The following is a 14,443-nucleotide window of genomic DNA, read 5'->3' on the forward strand; positions in this document are numbered from 1 at the left end:
CTAGTTGACATATGTGTTTGAACAAATATTAATTTCTGGAATTTTTTTTTATGATTGAATGAAATTTTCAGATTCTATTATTGTGATTTGAGAGTTGCTTATGTGAGTTTGTTTGATTAAATTTGCTTGATAGATATCTTTTGTGTGTTAATCTTGTGTGGTTAGAAACATATAGGGTTTATGCATAATTGTTGCTAGGTTTAAGAACATAAATCAACTTTTTGTTTTGTGTAAACTTGAATCAAAGTAGTAAAGGTTTTGGACAAAGATCGAATTTAATTGAAGAGGATTGCAATTAGGTGGACTTTTCCATACTAAGTTGTACACTTGAGTTGATAGCCTTTCTCTATGTCTAATGCGTTAAACATGTCATGATTGACTAGCTTTCTAGGGTTTGATTACATGTTTGATAGGATTAATCTAGGTGCTTTCACTTAGGTTAATTAGCATTGAAAAGTAAAAAATGGGAAATTATTTGCTTTCGAATATTTCACATGATCAACTCCTTTCTCATGACTTAGATGAACAATATTAGGGTTTAAATCGATTTTAATCATAGTTTCGGTTTTGATTTTTGTTCTCTCATTCCATTCGTGTTTTTATGTTTTTGTGTTTTATTTGTTTTCTTAATTTAGTTAATTTTTCTATAACCAAAACCAAAAATCCCCCCTTTTCGTAAATATGTATATACTTTGTTTTATTTTTATTATACTTTGTTTTAATTTTAATTGTTTAATTGTTTGACAATGACAGGTGTACCCTCAATCCCCGAAATAGAACGATCCCTACTTGCTTATACTACTAATGATATTTTTAGGGTTAAATTATGCTCTTGCTCCAAGCGTATCAATTTTTGGCGCCGTTGCCGGGGATTGAAAAATCATTTGTCACTTTGTGATAGAAAAAAAAAATTACTTGTTAATTATTTTGTAATTGTCGAATTTTAGTTTAATTACTTAGGTTGTTATTTATATTATTGAACACAAGTTTAATTGTCAGTTGTAAATTAAAGAAGGAATAAGTGAAGTCGTGTTTATTAATATTGGCCTAAACCCCTTATTGGTACCTAGTTCAGGTCCCTTAAGGTTGAGGGCGGCCTTTATTAACATTCATTGAACTGTCTTCACACTTAGGACCTTTTACATCCAAGTAAGTATAGCCTATGTGAGATGGTGTCTAGGAAGGGGACAACGTTCATAACGGGTTTTTGATTCAGAAGTGCTTACAAATGGGCGTAAACCACTATGTGGGAGTAGCCTATGCCAAAATGGATCCTACCTCTTGTGTTCGTCCTCCCCTACCTGGCCATTTCAGTAAGGTTGCCCAAAGGATGTAGGAGAGACTTAGTGTCTAGACGATTATACTTGGGCCGCACGTCCACTTGATTTACCGCTTGGAATTAGATTTGATATCAATAATATTTATGACAAAAGAAAATGTAAGAATATGTTGTGATGCATTAAGGTATATTGGATTAAACATAATCTTGGAAAGGGAGCTGTTACAGCTCATTGCACCCCGAGATTCCCTGTTCCCGTACCTAAGTGTTGAAATAATTGTAAAAAAAAATAATAATAATAATAAAAAAATAATAAAAAAATAAATGAGAAAAAAATAAAAGAAAGAAAATAAAAAAACCCTCAGAAGAGTAAATCCTCTTCCCTTGCTCGTTAAATGTATATTCTTTGAATTGCAAGGGAGAAGGTTTTCTGTACTCAAGTTGTGGAGGATTTGCCAAGCGAGCGAGTCTTTCTTCAATCTCTTGTTTGCTAGGGATTTTAGAAGGCTCGGACATTCATGGAAATCCTGAACAACATTAAGATTTACACAAGTTAGTAAATTACAAAATACAAGAAACAAAAGTTAATACTTTATACAAAAACGTCACTATTCATTATGCAACAAAAGAGAAACGTAAAAAGTTTGTACAAGTAAGAAAAGTATGAAACAAACCAATTTACACGTGAAGGTTATGTACAAGTATTTTATTTTTACATGGAATTGTTATAAACATAGTTAATATCTCAATTGATTCCAAGTTGTAAGTCGAGCCCAATAGAAACCACTACTATTGGTGAGCTACGATATAGGGATAGTCGCCTAGACATAAGTCACTTTCCTTTGTTTCAGAAGGCCAGATAGCCAGATTAAGAGGTAAGTGAGAGGGAGGACTCATTTTGGTGATACTACGGAGGCTACTCCCTCATTGAGGTTTACGCCCCTATTAGCTACTTCCACATTGTGGTTTACGCACAGTCTATAGTACCTCTGAGATCCAATTTGAACCCATCACCCAGGGTCTCAAACTAAGACACTATCTGTATTGCCCCTTACTCAGCTTGGAAATTAACTCATGTGTTAGACTGTTCTCCAAGTGCTAATAAAGGCCGCCCTCAACCTCATAAGACCTTAGAAAGGTACAAATGAAGGGTTAAGGCCAATATTAACAAAAGGGCCCTTGTCTACTCATACGATTTTACATACTCACAACAATTAAGTATTTAACCAAATTCATAACTCCATTTTTATTTTCTTTAATTCTATTTCTTTACAAATATAATTAGACAAAATATGTACAAAACTTTCACACATGTACAAAACGTCACTATTCACAAATATATTTTTTTTTCTTTTTTTTTTTCGGTCACAATATTCACAAAGTGACAAATGATTTTTCAATCCCCGGCAACGGCGCCAAAAATTGATACGCTTGGAGCAAGCGCATAATTTAACCCTAAAAATATCATTAATAGTATAAACAAGTAGGGATCGTTCTATTCCGGGGATTGAGGGTACACCTGTCATTGTCAAACAATTAAACAATTAAAATTAAAACAAAGTATAATATTTACAAAAATAAAACAAAGTATATACATATTTACGAAAAGGGGGGATTTTTGGTTTTGGTTATAGAAAAATTAACTAAATTAAGAAAACAAATAAAACACAAAAACATAAAAACACGAATGGAATGAGAGAACAAAAATCAAAACCGAAACTATGATTAAAATCGATTTAAACCCTAATATTTTTAATCTAAGTCATGAGAAAGGAGTTGATCATGTGAAATATTCGAAAGCAAATAATTTCCCATTTTTTACTTTTCAATGCTAATTAACCTAAGTGAAAGCACCTAGATTAATCCTATCAAACATGTAATCAAACCCTAGAAAGCTAGTCAATCATGACATGTTTAACGCATTAGACATAGAGAAAGGCTATCAACTCAAGTGTACAACTTAGTATGGAAAAGTCCACCTAATTGCAATCCTCTTCAATTAAATTCAATCTTTGTCCAAAACCTTTACTACTTTGATTCAAGTTTACACAAAACAAAAAGTTGATTTATGTTCTTAAACCTAGCAACAATTATGCATAAACCCTATATGTTTCGAACCACACAAGATTAACACACAAAAGATATCTATCAAGCAAATTTAATCAAACAAACTCACATAAGCAACTCTCAAATCACAATAATAGAATCTGAAAATTTCATTCAATCATAAAAAAAAATTCCAGAAATTAATATTTGTTCAAACACATATGTCAACTAGTTCATAACCAACGAAATTCAAAGCAAAGGTTACAAAGGAGAATCGGATTACACCGTGGATGATGATGGTAATGAACGATTGATGTGGTGGTCTCTTGAATCTCGAAAGCAAGCTTCAAGGTTGGAGATGGATGATGGATGCTCACGGCAATTCTTCTTCTCCCTTGGCCTTGCTTGAACTCGTGGAGATGACTAGAGGATGGAGATGCTCACGGCTATTCCTTCTTTTCCTCTTGGCTTGGACGACAAAAGGTCTCCTAGAGTTTATCTTGCGTCATAAAATTGCCCTAGAAAATCTCTTGCCGAAATCTTCAAGGTTCTTGCTTGATTTTCACGCACATTCTCTCTCCTTCTTTGTATTTTCACGGCAAAAGGTTTCCTAGGGTTTATCTTGCGTCATAAACCCTAGTTGCATGGGCTTTTATCCAATTTGCTGAAAATCCAATTCATTCTTGAGAGTTCTTGGGCCTAGCTTGTTGCTTCAACTTCAAGCCTTGTCACCTTCCAACGTCATAACACTTTATTTTTCCATTTCTTTTTCATGGTTGCGTTGGAAACTTGCTTGGTAAGCTCTCCTACCTTTCGCAGGGTTTCCTGGTTGGAACAGGAAAACTTCTTTTCTTCATTTCTGCTCATTTCTGTGGTCCATTGTTTCTCATTTTTGCTCCCCTTGACGTTTGCAAGCTCCTCTTTCCATTCGTGAGTTAATTTCCGCTTTTTAGCTCCGAGATCCTGAAAATAGAAACTAGTAAGAAAAATAGAAACTTTCCTAAAATGAAAAAATGGCAACTTTCCTAAACTGAAAATGGAAACTTTCCAAAAATGAAAAATAGAAACTACAAAATAGAAACTTTCTACAAATAGGAACTTTCCCAATCAAAGAATGGAAACTTTCCTAAACAGAGTTTTATTACGGAAATAACGCAGAAAATGTAGGGAAATGCAGTTAAAACGTCGCATTAAAATGCTCCTATCGCATAGCTGTGGACTCTAGAAACTTTTTGGCATCCATGATTCACCAAGTTAGTACTACAAGGCAGCGTTTCACTGCAGAAACAAAGGGAATTGGTGCGGTATCAAATAAGAGCTCACCTTGACATTAGGGGTGGCCAAACGAAACCGAAAACCGAAAAAAACCGCACCGAAAACCGAACCGTAGCCGAAAAAAACTGAACCGAAACAAAAAACCGAGCCGAACCGATTATGTTGGTTCGGTTTTCGGTTTCGGCTAGGTGAAAACCGAACCGAACCGAACCTAAACCGAACCGAAATATTGTGAAATTTTATGACCACGGTTTACCAATCCGATCGGGTTCGAAACTATTGTGAAATTTGCTAAATTTTTTACCACACACATAATTTATTGTAATCATCGCATCCAACGGTCAGTTTTTTTATTTTCTTTGAATTTATAGAGGTTTCTCTTTGGAATGTATGATATAAATATAGGTTTATAAGAGTAACTAAGTTTGACCTAGTTGATCGAATTCGAAACGAGAACCAAATTGGCCGGATTTTTTACAAGCACCATAAAACATTACAATCACTCCATCGAGTGGTTGGTTTCTCCAAATTCATTTTTCTCTTCATGGTTGCTTTAGAATGAACCTCAATAATTTAAATACAATATACAAGTCATACTACTTTTGGAGACAAATTGGTATAGGCCAATGTATTGGTAATTAAAATTGAAATTTTTATCTTATGTCAACGCACATCCATCAATGAAATATTTACAAACATGATGTAAAAAAATAAGCACGTTTCGCGGTCGTCACTTCATTGGTCAACCAAGAAAACATACAAGTGACTACGGTTGACCAATCCGATCGGGTTCGAAACTATTGTGAAATTTGCTAAATTTTTAACCACACGCATAATTTATTGTAATAATCGCATCCAACGGTCGGTTTTTTTATTTTCTTTGAATTTATAGAGGTTTCTCTTTGGAGTGTATGATATATAAATATAGGTTTATAAGAGTAACTAAGTTTGACCTAATTGATCGAATTCGAAACGAGAACCAAATTGGCCGGATTTTTTACAACCACCATAAAACATTACAATCTCTCCATCGAGTGGTTGGTTTCTCCAAATTCATTTTTCTCTTCATGGTTGCTTTAGAATGAACCTCAATAATTTAAATACAATATATAAGTCATACTACTTTAGGAGACAAATTGGTATAGGCCAATGTATTGGTAATTAAAATTGAAATTTTTATCTTATGTCAACGCACATCCATCAATGAAATATTTACAAACATGATGTAAAAAAATAAGCACGTTTCGCGGTCGTCACTTTATTGGTCAACCAAGAAAACATACAAGTGACTACGGTTGACCAATCCGATTGGGTTCGAAACTATTGTGAAATTTGCTAAATTTTTAACCACACGCATAATTTATTGTAATAATTGCATCCAACGGTCGGTTTTTTTATTTTCTTTGAATTTATAGAGGTTTCTCTTTGGAATGTATGATATATAAATATAGGTTTATAAAAGTAACTAAGTTTGACCTAGTTGATCGAATTCGAAACAAGAACCAAAGCCATTAAGCCAACCATTTCATATAATGAAGCTTTGAAATTTGATTATGAACTACGAAGCAAGATTATTGTCTTGCCAAAAAACAAAAAAAATTGTTTTATTGAAAAAAAAAAAAACTGTTTTATTGAAAGAAAAAAAAACCGAAAAAAAAAACCGAACCGAACCAAAAAATACACAAACCGAACCGAAAAATACACAAACCGAACCGAACCGAACCGACAATTCGGTTCGGTTTTCGGTTTTCGGTTTCGGCCTAAAACCGAACCGATCGGAACCGAACCCACCCCTACTTGACATTGTTGTTGGGGCAATGAACCTGGAGGAAAATGAGGTTGATTATCGCTATACAAGGAACATTGTGAGGGAGAATATATTACGTGCACCTCAAGTGCAGGTACCAAATGAGGCTGCACCAAACATTGCTGTGCCAATACTAATCCCTATAGCTGGAATTCATGCTGGAGCCAACCTACCAAATTTATTCCTCCGTTCCGAGTCAATAAACTCAACAAACTACCCACCCCCTTCGAATGAAACTCTGGCTATTGATGTGGCCAAAATAGGCACTCAATTTAAAACCCTATTGTCATTCGTTAGTATATAAGCAAGTAGGGATCGTTCTAACCGGGGATTGAGGGTACTCCTGCAAAGATGGGTCAATTTAAATTAGTAATTATTAAAACAAGTATTAAGAAGTATTTATCTACAAATTTACACAAGAAACAACCATAAAAGGGGGGATTCAACTTTTGGTTTCTAAGTTCCTACAAAATAAAACAAAGAATAATTATATACAAGTGATCGACTTCTTCACACTCAAATCAGAATTTTCAAACCATATCAACATGCAACGAGTTGTTTCAATCTATACAACCTAAAATCGTGCCAACACTAAATATCAGAAATGAATTCGAAGTACAAGTCTGAAGATATCGAGTACCACTTTAATTCTTCTTTTTAATCTCCTAAGTTAGGAAAAGTCCATAACTTAAAATATTTCATATAAAACATTACGTTAATACTGAAGAGCATCCGTCAACATTAAATATGAATCATTAAGTGCAATTAGAATTCTGAATTCAAACATGTATGCATCCATAAGAAGTTACAAACGCACAAACATGTAGCATATAATCTCGACCGTTGTACATAGCCTTTACCACTTCAATTTCTGCCCTAAAACGATTAGGTGAATTAGAACACAAATTTGGCTTTATTAACCTGCAGATTAACATAATTATTCAACCAAGATCATATGCTTAAAGATATAAAAGATGACAAGAAATCAGATTGTAAAGATATCATAAACAACTCCAAAACATAAAGAAAATGAATTTGAAAATTACTAACATAAACTCATTCTTAACAAAAATCCAACTCCAATAACAAAATTCATAAACGAAATCTGAAATTCAATACTAAAGAGTATGAAAACAGAAATAAGGGCCATGGATTACACTTTTTGATCTTCAAGGAAGCTTGGAGAACGTTAAGAGAACACACAGCTAGGCCTTCAAGAACACGAACAGCCTTGGAGAAGTCCTAAAGCTCTTCACGACAAGAGGCTTTTTCTGAATTTTGGAGAGGGTTTTGGAGAGAAGAGAGCTAGGCTAATGAACTGAATTTTGTGTGAAGAAGTGATGATTTTGGAGTAGAGAATGGCTGCTATTTATAGTGGAATTATCCTCTCTTGTGATGCAATCATGGCCAATCATGTAAAGGTGATTTCTCCTCCAAATTTCCTTGCTTTTCTCCTGACAGAGTCTTGATTTTTCTGATCTCTTTTCCCCTTAATGAATCTTGGAAATCTCTAGAGTTAATCATGCAATGCTCCTTCTCTTTCCCTTGAATAGTGACCAGATACATCCCTTATTCCTCTCCTTTGAATTGCACTAATTTCTTCTTGCAAGAATTGTGCACACAATGAACTCCTATAATCAAGAAAAATCATATATTAATTGGTGTCTATAATCAATAGAAAATAAGACAATCAAGAATAAATATTGACTATAAACACTCTCTTTTATCTCCTTGAATTCATTACTCAAGAGTTCTTAATTTGATGGACTCCTAAATTCTCTCTTTAAGACAAGAAAATCAGAAATAGGAAAGTTCAAATGAAGAAAGTTTCCTAAAACAAAATAGGAAATATTTCCTAAAATGAAAGAGGAAAGTTTCTAAAATGACTTATCCTTCATTTACACTCATTTCTACTCTTTTTTTACCTCTTTTCTCCATTTTTGACCTTAAAGTATCTAAAAACAAAAACTATGTTAGAGTTAGTAATTTTAAAAGAATAACTTAGCCAAATGAGGAAAAATACATATTAAAAACGTCACACTTTGTGCTCCTATCAGCTATACCACACCGTTAACTAATGGAGAACCTATGAAGTAGAAGTCTGGAGGGAGGTAGTGTAAATAGAATAAAAGGGGGAGCTGACTCTTTGTTTGTTTATGTTGGAAGTTTAAGCTTTAATGTTTGTAGAACAATATGTACTAATGGTATGTTAGTTTTCCTACAAGTCATGTAAGTATTTTTATTATGAGTAAGTAGAAATATATGTTTGCAAGGCAGCTTCATGTCAACTTAAAAAAAAAAGGTTTCTACTGTATTTACACTATGTATTTAGTCAACTTTGAGCAACCATAGCCTTTTGATCTAGACCTTCATTTCATAAACCTTTGGCATATGTTGAAAGCTTATACTTTAGGCCTAATATCTATATAGTTTCATACTGTTTCATTTAAGGTTCAGTGGTTAATTTCGAGGCTAAAAGACAGAAGTCTGCATTCTGTAGTTTTTGACCCAGTTGCCTTCTTACTAAAAAACTGTACATTTTGGCTAGGTATTTGAACTTGGTGTCTTCATGAAATTTTCAGTAGCCATCTAGAAGATCATTTCAAAATTGAAATCTCATGAAAAGGAGTTTTCTAGAGTAATTTATGATTTTTCAAAGTTGAAGGTCTGCATCAGGAAATTCTTCAATTGATACTATGTTTCTGTTTGTTTCATTTGATTTTAATAATTTCCCTTATTCAGACTTGTTCACGAACTGAACATAAACATTCTTAACTTCCCAACAAGGTATATCATTTTCAGACTTTATTTTCAGATAGTTGTGTCATTGTGAAAGTAGCTAGCCGTATCGGTTCGCACATAAGAATTGGGAATTTTATTATCTGCAATACTTGACTAGTTCTTCCTATGGTTCTTCTTACACTAGTATTTGAATTAAGACACAACTCGATTTCACAAGAGATAACATTGTAGGAATCAACAGAATCAACAATGAAGTCAAGGTCAACGATGAAGTCAAGGTCAATAGTCAAGCCAAGCTCATTTCAGATGAATCCACGTGTAGAGCTGAGATTGTCTAGCAGGAAATGTTTGTTAAGACAATTGCTAACAATTAGCTGTTCTGTTAGTAATTAGTTACAATTTGTGGTAATTAGTTATAGTCTCTTCTACATATAGTGTATGTAATTAGCAGTGTAAATCATTACGTCAATCACACAATAACACATCATCTTCATCTTTCTTTCTCTACTACTCCTTCTTCTTCTTCTTCCTCCAAATCTCTTCTTGCTTTGTTTTCCGATCTTTGATTCTTCCTGGTTCTTATCCGATCTCTTATTCTTTTGGATTCTTTTTCGATCTCTCTTGCTTTCTTCTTCGATCTCTCAGTCCTTTCTTCTTCGATCTCTCTGGTTTCTCCTAAAAGATTCAAGATTTGACATTTCTTCTGCAACAATGGTGGCAACTACTACAGTCTCTCTTCTTTCCAATCTTTCTAGTCTAATCTCTGTGAAGCTCGATGATAGCAACTATCCCACATGGTACTTTCAGATGCACTCTTTGCTTCGTGGCCATGGCCTTCTCAAGTTTGTGGATGGCTCTCACCCGTGTCCCTCTCAAATGATGGTCATCTCACCGCAAATCCCTCTGAGGATCTTGAAGAATGGCAAGAACAAGACTGAACCTCATCTCTCTCCTTAGTGCTACCCTCTCGCCTGAGGCACTCTCTCATATTGTTGGTTGTAACTCAGCCTTGGAGGTATGGACCACTCTCAGAGATCGGTATGCCACAGTATCTAGATCTAATGTGCTTCAATTGAAATCCAATTTACAATCAATTGAGAAAGGTTCAGATGGTATTGATAAGTAACTACTTAGAGTCAAGAATGCTAGGGATCAACTTTTGGCTATAGGTGTTAAGATTGCAGATGAAGATATCATGATACTCATACTTAAAGGATTACCATCTGAGTCATAAGAGACTAGGTCATCCATCCAATGTCATTACCTCCTCTATGTTAGCTCAGTCCAATGTTTGTCCATCTTCTGATTTTTCTGGTAGTATATGTGACTCATGCTTTGCTGGAAAATTCACAAAATTACCTTTTCCCAAATCTAGTGCTAGGTCATCTATCCCATTTCATACTGTTCATTCTGATGTATGGGAGCCATCTCCTCATGTTTCCATAGAAGGGTTCAGATACTATCTCACATTTATAGATGATTGTACGTACAAGATTTTGTTGGATCTTTCCATTACATAATAAATCAGAAGTTTGTTCATTGTTCATTGCCTTTCATTCCTTTGTATCCAATGAATTTTTTGCTTCTATCAAAATTCTACAAACTGATGGTGGTAGTGAATACATAAGCCATAGACTTCAAACTTTTCTTACTAACAATGGCATTATCCATCAAAAATCATGTCCATATACACCTCAACAAAATGGTCTTGCAGAAAGGAAAAATCGACATATTGTTGAAACTGCAATCACCCATCTTCATCAATCATCTTTACCTCCAAAATGGTAGCAGTTTTTCTCATTAACAGAATGCCTTCCCTAACTCTATCCATGTCATCACCATTTCAATTACTTCATTCAAAACCACCATCACTTGAATCCCTAAGAGTTTTTTGCTGTGCCTGCTTTCCACTAATGAAACCCTACAACTCAAATAAACTTCAAGTGAAAACAGTAAAGTGCATTTTTCTTAGGTTATGCACCAAGATACAAGGGATTCATTTGTTTTAATATGTCAAATTCCAAGTTCATAATATCCAGGCATGTTGTATTTGATGAGCATTCCTTTCCATATCAATCCACACAGTCTTGTCCATCACTTATTCCTCCTTCCTCCACACCTCCAGTTCCTTTTCTACTTAGACTTCCTTGTAAACGTCAAACATCCACTCCTCAACCCAGTTCACCACAACATCATGCCTCACCTGTCCTGCCACCTACAATGGGAAATGCCTCCACAAGTCTAGTTTCTGCAGATACTACATCCACAAGTCCTATTTCTACAGTACCTCATTTGCTTCAATCTGCTGCAACTACTTATGCATCATCATCTGCTGCTGTATCTAATGTTCCAAGTTCTTCCAATGATTTTATCTTACAACCTGGAGAAGTTTATATTCCACTCTCAGACATTGAAATCATCTTGGATCCTCCATCTTCAGCAACTACTGATATTATCTCCAAGTTCCAACCTCAGTCTATAGCCACTCCAGTTCTCAACACTCACAATATGATCACCAGAAGCAAAAATGGCATTTGCAAAAAGAAGGCTTTTACTGCTTCCATCACTCCTACCCCTGACAACACTGAGCCTCAGTCCTACAAGAAAGCCATGTTGATTCCAGTATGGAAACAAGCAATGCAGGAGGAATTCGATGCTCTAACCAAACAAGGTACTTGGACTTTTGTGCCTCCTAATCCTGACAAGAACATAGTGAGCTGCAAATGGATCTTTAAAGTTAAGAGAAACTCTTATGGTTCTATTGCAAGGCAAAAAGCCAGACTAGTTGCAAGGGGATTTAGTCAGGAAGAAGGTATTGATTATGCAGAAACCTTCAGTCCAGTGGTGAGACATACAACTGTTAGGTTAATCTTGGCATTAGCTGCTCAATTTGGTTGGAAACTTCATTAGCTTGATGTGAAGAATGCTTTTTTACATGGTGTATTAAAAGAAGAGGTGTACATGTCTCAACCTCCTGGCTTTGAAGACTTAAGATATCCAAATTTTGTATGCAAACTGCAGAAGTCTTTATATGGTTTAAAACAAGCCCCAAGGGCCTGGAATGAGAGGTTCACTTCTTTTCTACCTCAACTAGGATTCCATCCTTCTATTGCTGATCCTTCCCTGTTTGTCAAGAGCTCTGGTTCTTCTCTAGTCTATTTACTCCTATATGTTGATGATATTATCATCACTGGAAACAATGCCACTGCTATTCAGCAAGTCAAGGATGCACTTCAACAGGAATTTGAAATGAAAGATTTGGGATCGTTACACTATTTTCTTGGTCTGCAGATCACATATCTTCCTGATGGTGGTCTCTTCTTGTCACAAACCAAATATGCCACTATATCCTTCAAAAAGCTGGCATGACTTGTAGACCCCGTGAAATTCCGAACGTCACTTTTGGACGGGATAATTTTTCTTGACCTTTGTTTGGCCAAAGACTTTTGGAAATAGTTTGGGCTTGGGCCTTGGGCCCAATAATAGCATAAGCTAGGTTAGAGTCCAAAATTTACTTTGGACACCCAACATAAGGGTATGCTAGTGAACCTAGCCCAATAAGTTAGTCGACCTTTGACCCGAACATCTCCCTTGATCCAATATGGTCCTTGTAGCTCATAATGACATCTTTGCATAATTTTGAAATATACTTGTGCGTGCATTTACGATTTCTCGTTTTATCTTATTCCTTACCCGACGCTTACTCGTCAACCATCTCACCGACTTTCAAAAGTATAATTTATTTACTCCTTATATTTTTCAAACTCGAGCAAAATTCCAACCAAACTTACCTTGCCATTTTTCTATCTACATACAAGTTTGGTAAGGCCCAATTCTTATTTAGTACGTCTTGCCAACATTTTTAATTTTTGAGTTTTCTTTTATTTATTTGTTCAACTTTTATTTCCCCATCATATTGGTTTTTACACCCTATTTTTCCTATCACATGCCTTAGCTGATCCAAACCCCTTTCCCACCTAGACGTTGAGCTTGCTTGTACCAATACAAAGCCCAAGTCTTTCCTTTTTCTTTGTTCTCGTCAAATTGGGCAGAGGGAAAGTAAACCTCGTTCAGCTCCTCCCTTCCACGTTGCCAGCATGCATATGGCAACTCCTCCAAGAACATCACTCCAGACCTTTGATAGGAGCATTTTAATGCTACGTTTTAACTGCTATTTCCCTACATTTCCTGCGTTATTTCCTTAATAAAACTCTGTTTAGGAAAGTTTCCATTCTTTGATTGGGAAAGTTCCTAATTGTAGAAAGTTTCCGTTTTGTAGTTTCTATTTTCCATTTTTAGAAAGTTTCCATTTTAGTTTAGGAAAGTTTCCATTTCTTATTTTAGAAAGCTTCTATTTTCAGGTCTTTGGAATAAATAAGCTGAATTGAGTTCATAAATGGAAAGAGAAGCTTCATGAAGATGACATGGCAAGGAAATGACGTGGAAAATCAGAAAATATAATGCCAAGAGGAAATCAAGGAAGAGTTTTTAAAAAGGAAAATATATTTTCCTTGGGGATTAAATTTGCCGTGTAATACTTAAGGAAAAACAAGGTGACAACATGGGAATTAAAGATGATTGATTGAGGATTTCAAGGAGAGATTTTCTTGGGAGACTTTTATGGGAAGGAAATATTGTTGGAGGAATAATTTGGTGTGATTGCCAACGTGAAAATCAGAAATAATCAAGGAGATGATGCCAAGAGAGATTCAAGGGAGAAATAAAAGGAAAGAGAAAAAGGTGGAGACCAAGAAAAGCTGAAAACGTGTCTAGGTGCATCCCTAAATTCCCTAAAGGAATACTAGCCGAAATTCATGAAGAAAATCAGAATAATTTCAAGGAAATTCGGCAATTAAATATTAGGGAGGTATTTTAGAGAATTTTGATTGGTTGGAACACATCACACGGATTACTTGGCATTCTATGATTGGTTGGACTACATCACAAAGCTTACTTGGCGAATTCTCATTGGTGGAAGCTATGTGGAAATTTGTGATTGCTTTGTGAACCGTAGCCGTGCTCCTATATATACCCACCTCTTTGACGTTGAAAAGGGTTCCACATCCCTTAGAAAAATTCAGAAAAATTATATTGTTGCCGTGAGCTTCTCTCATTTTCTCTCCATCCTCTAAAGCAAGCCACGGAGTTCAAGCAAGGCCGAAGGGAGAAGAAGGAGCCGTGACTATTCCTCCACCATCCACCATTGAAGACTTGCTTTCAAGCTTCAAGGATCACAACGAAAATCATCCATCCTCATCTTCCATCCACGGTGTAATTCGACCTCTACTTTGTAA

The sequence above is a fragment of the Rosa rugosa genome, chromosome 1 (assembly GCF_958449725.1).
Source record: "Rosa rugosa chromosome 1, drRosRugo1.1, whole genome shotgun sequence".
Taxonomy (NCBI): Eukaryota; Viridiplantae; Streptophyta; class Magnoliopsida; order Rosales; family Rosaceae; genus Rosa; species Rosa rugosa.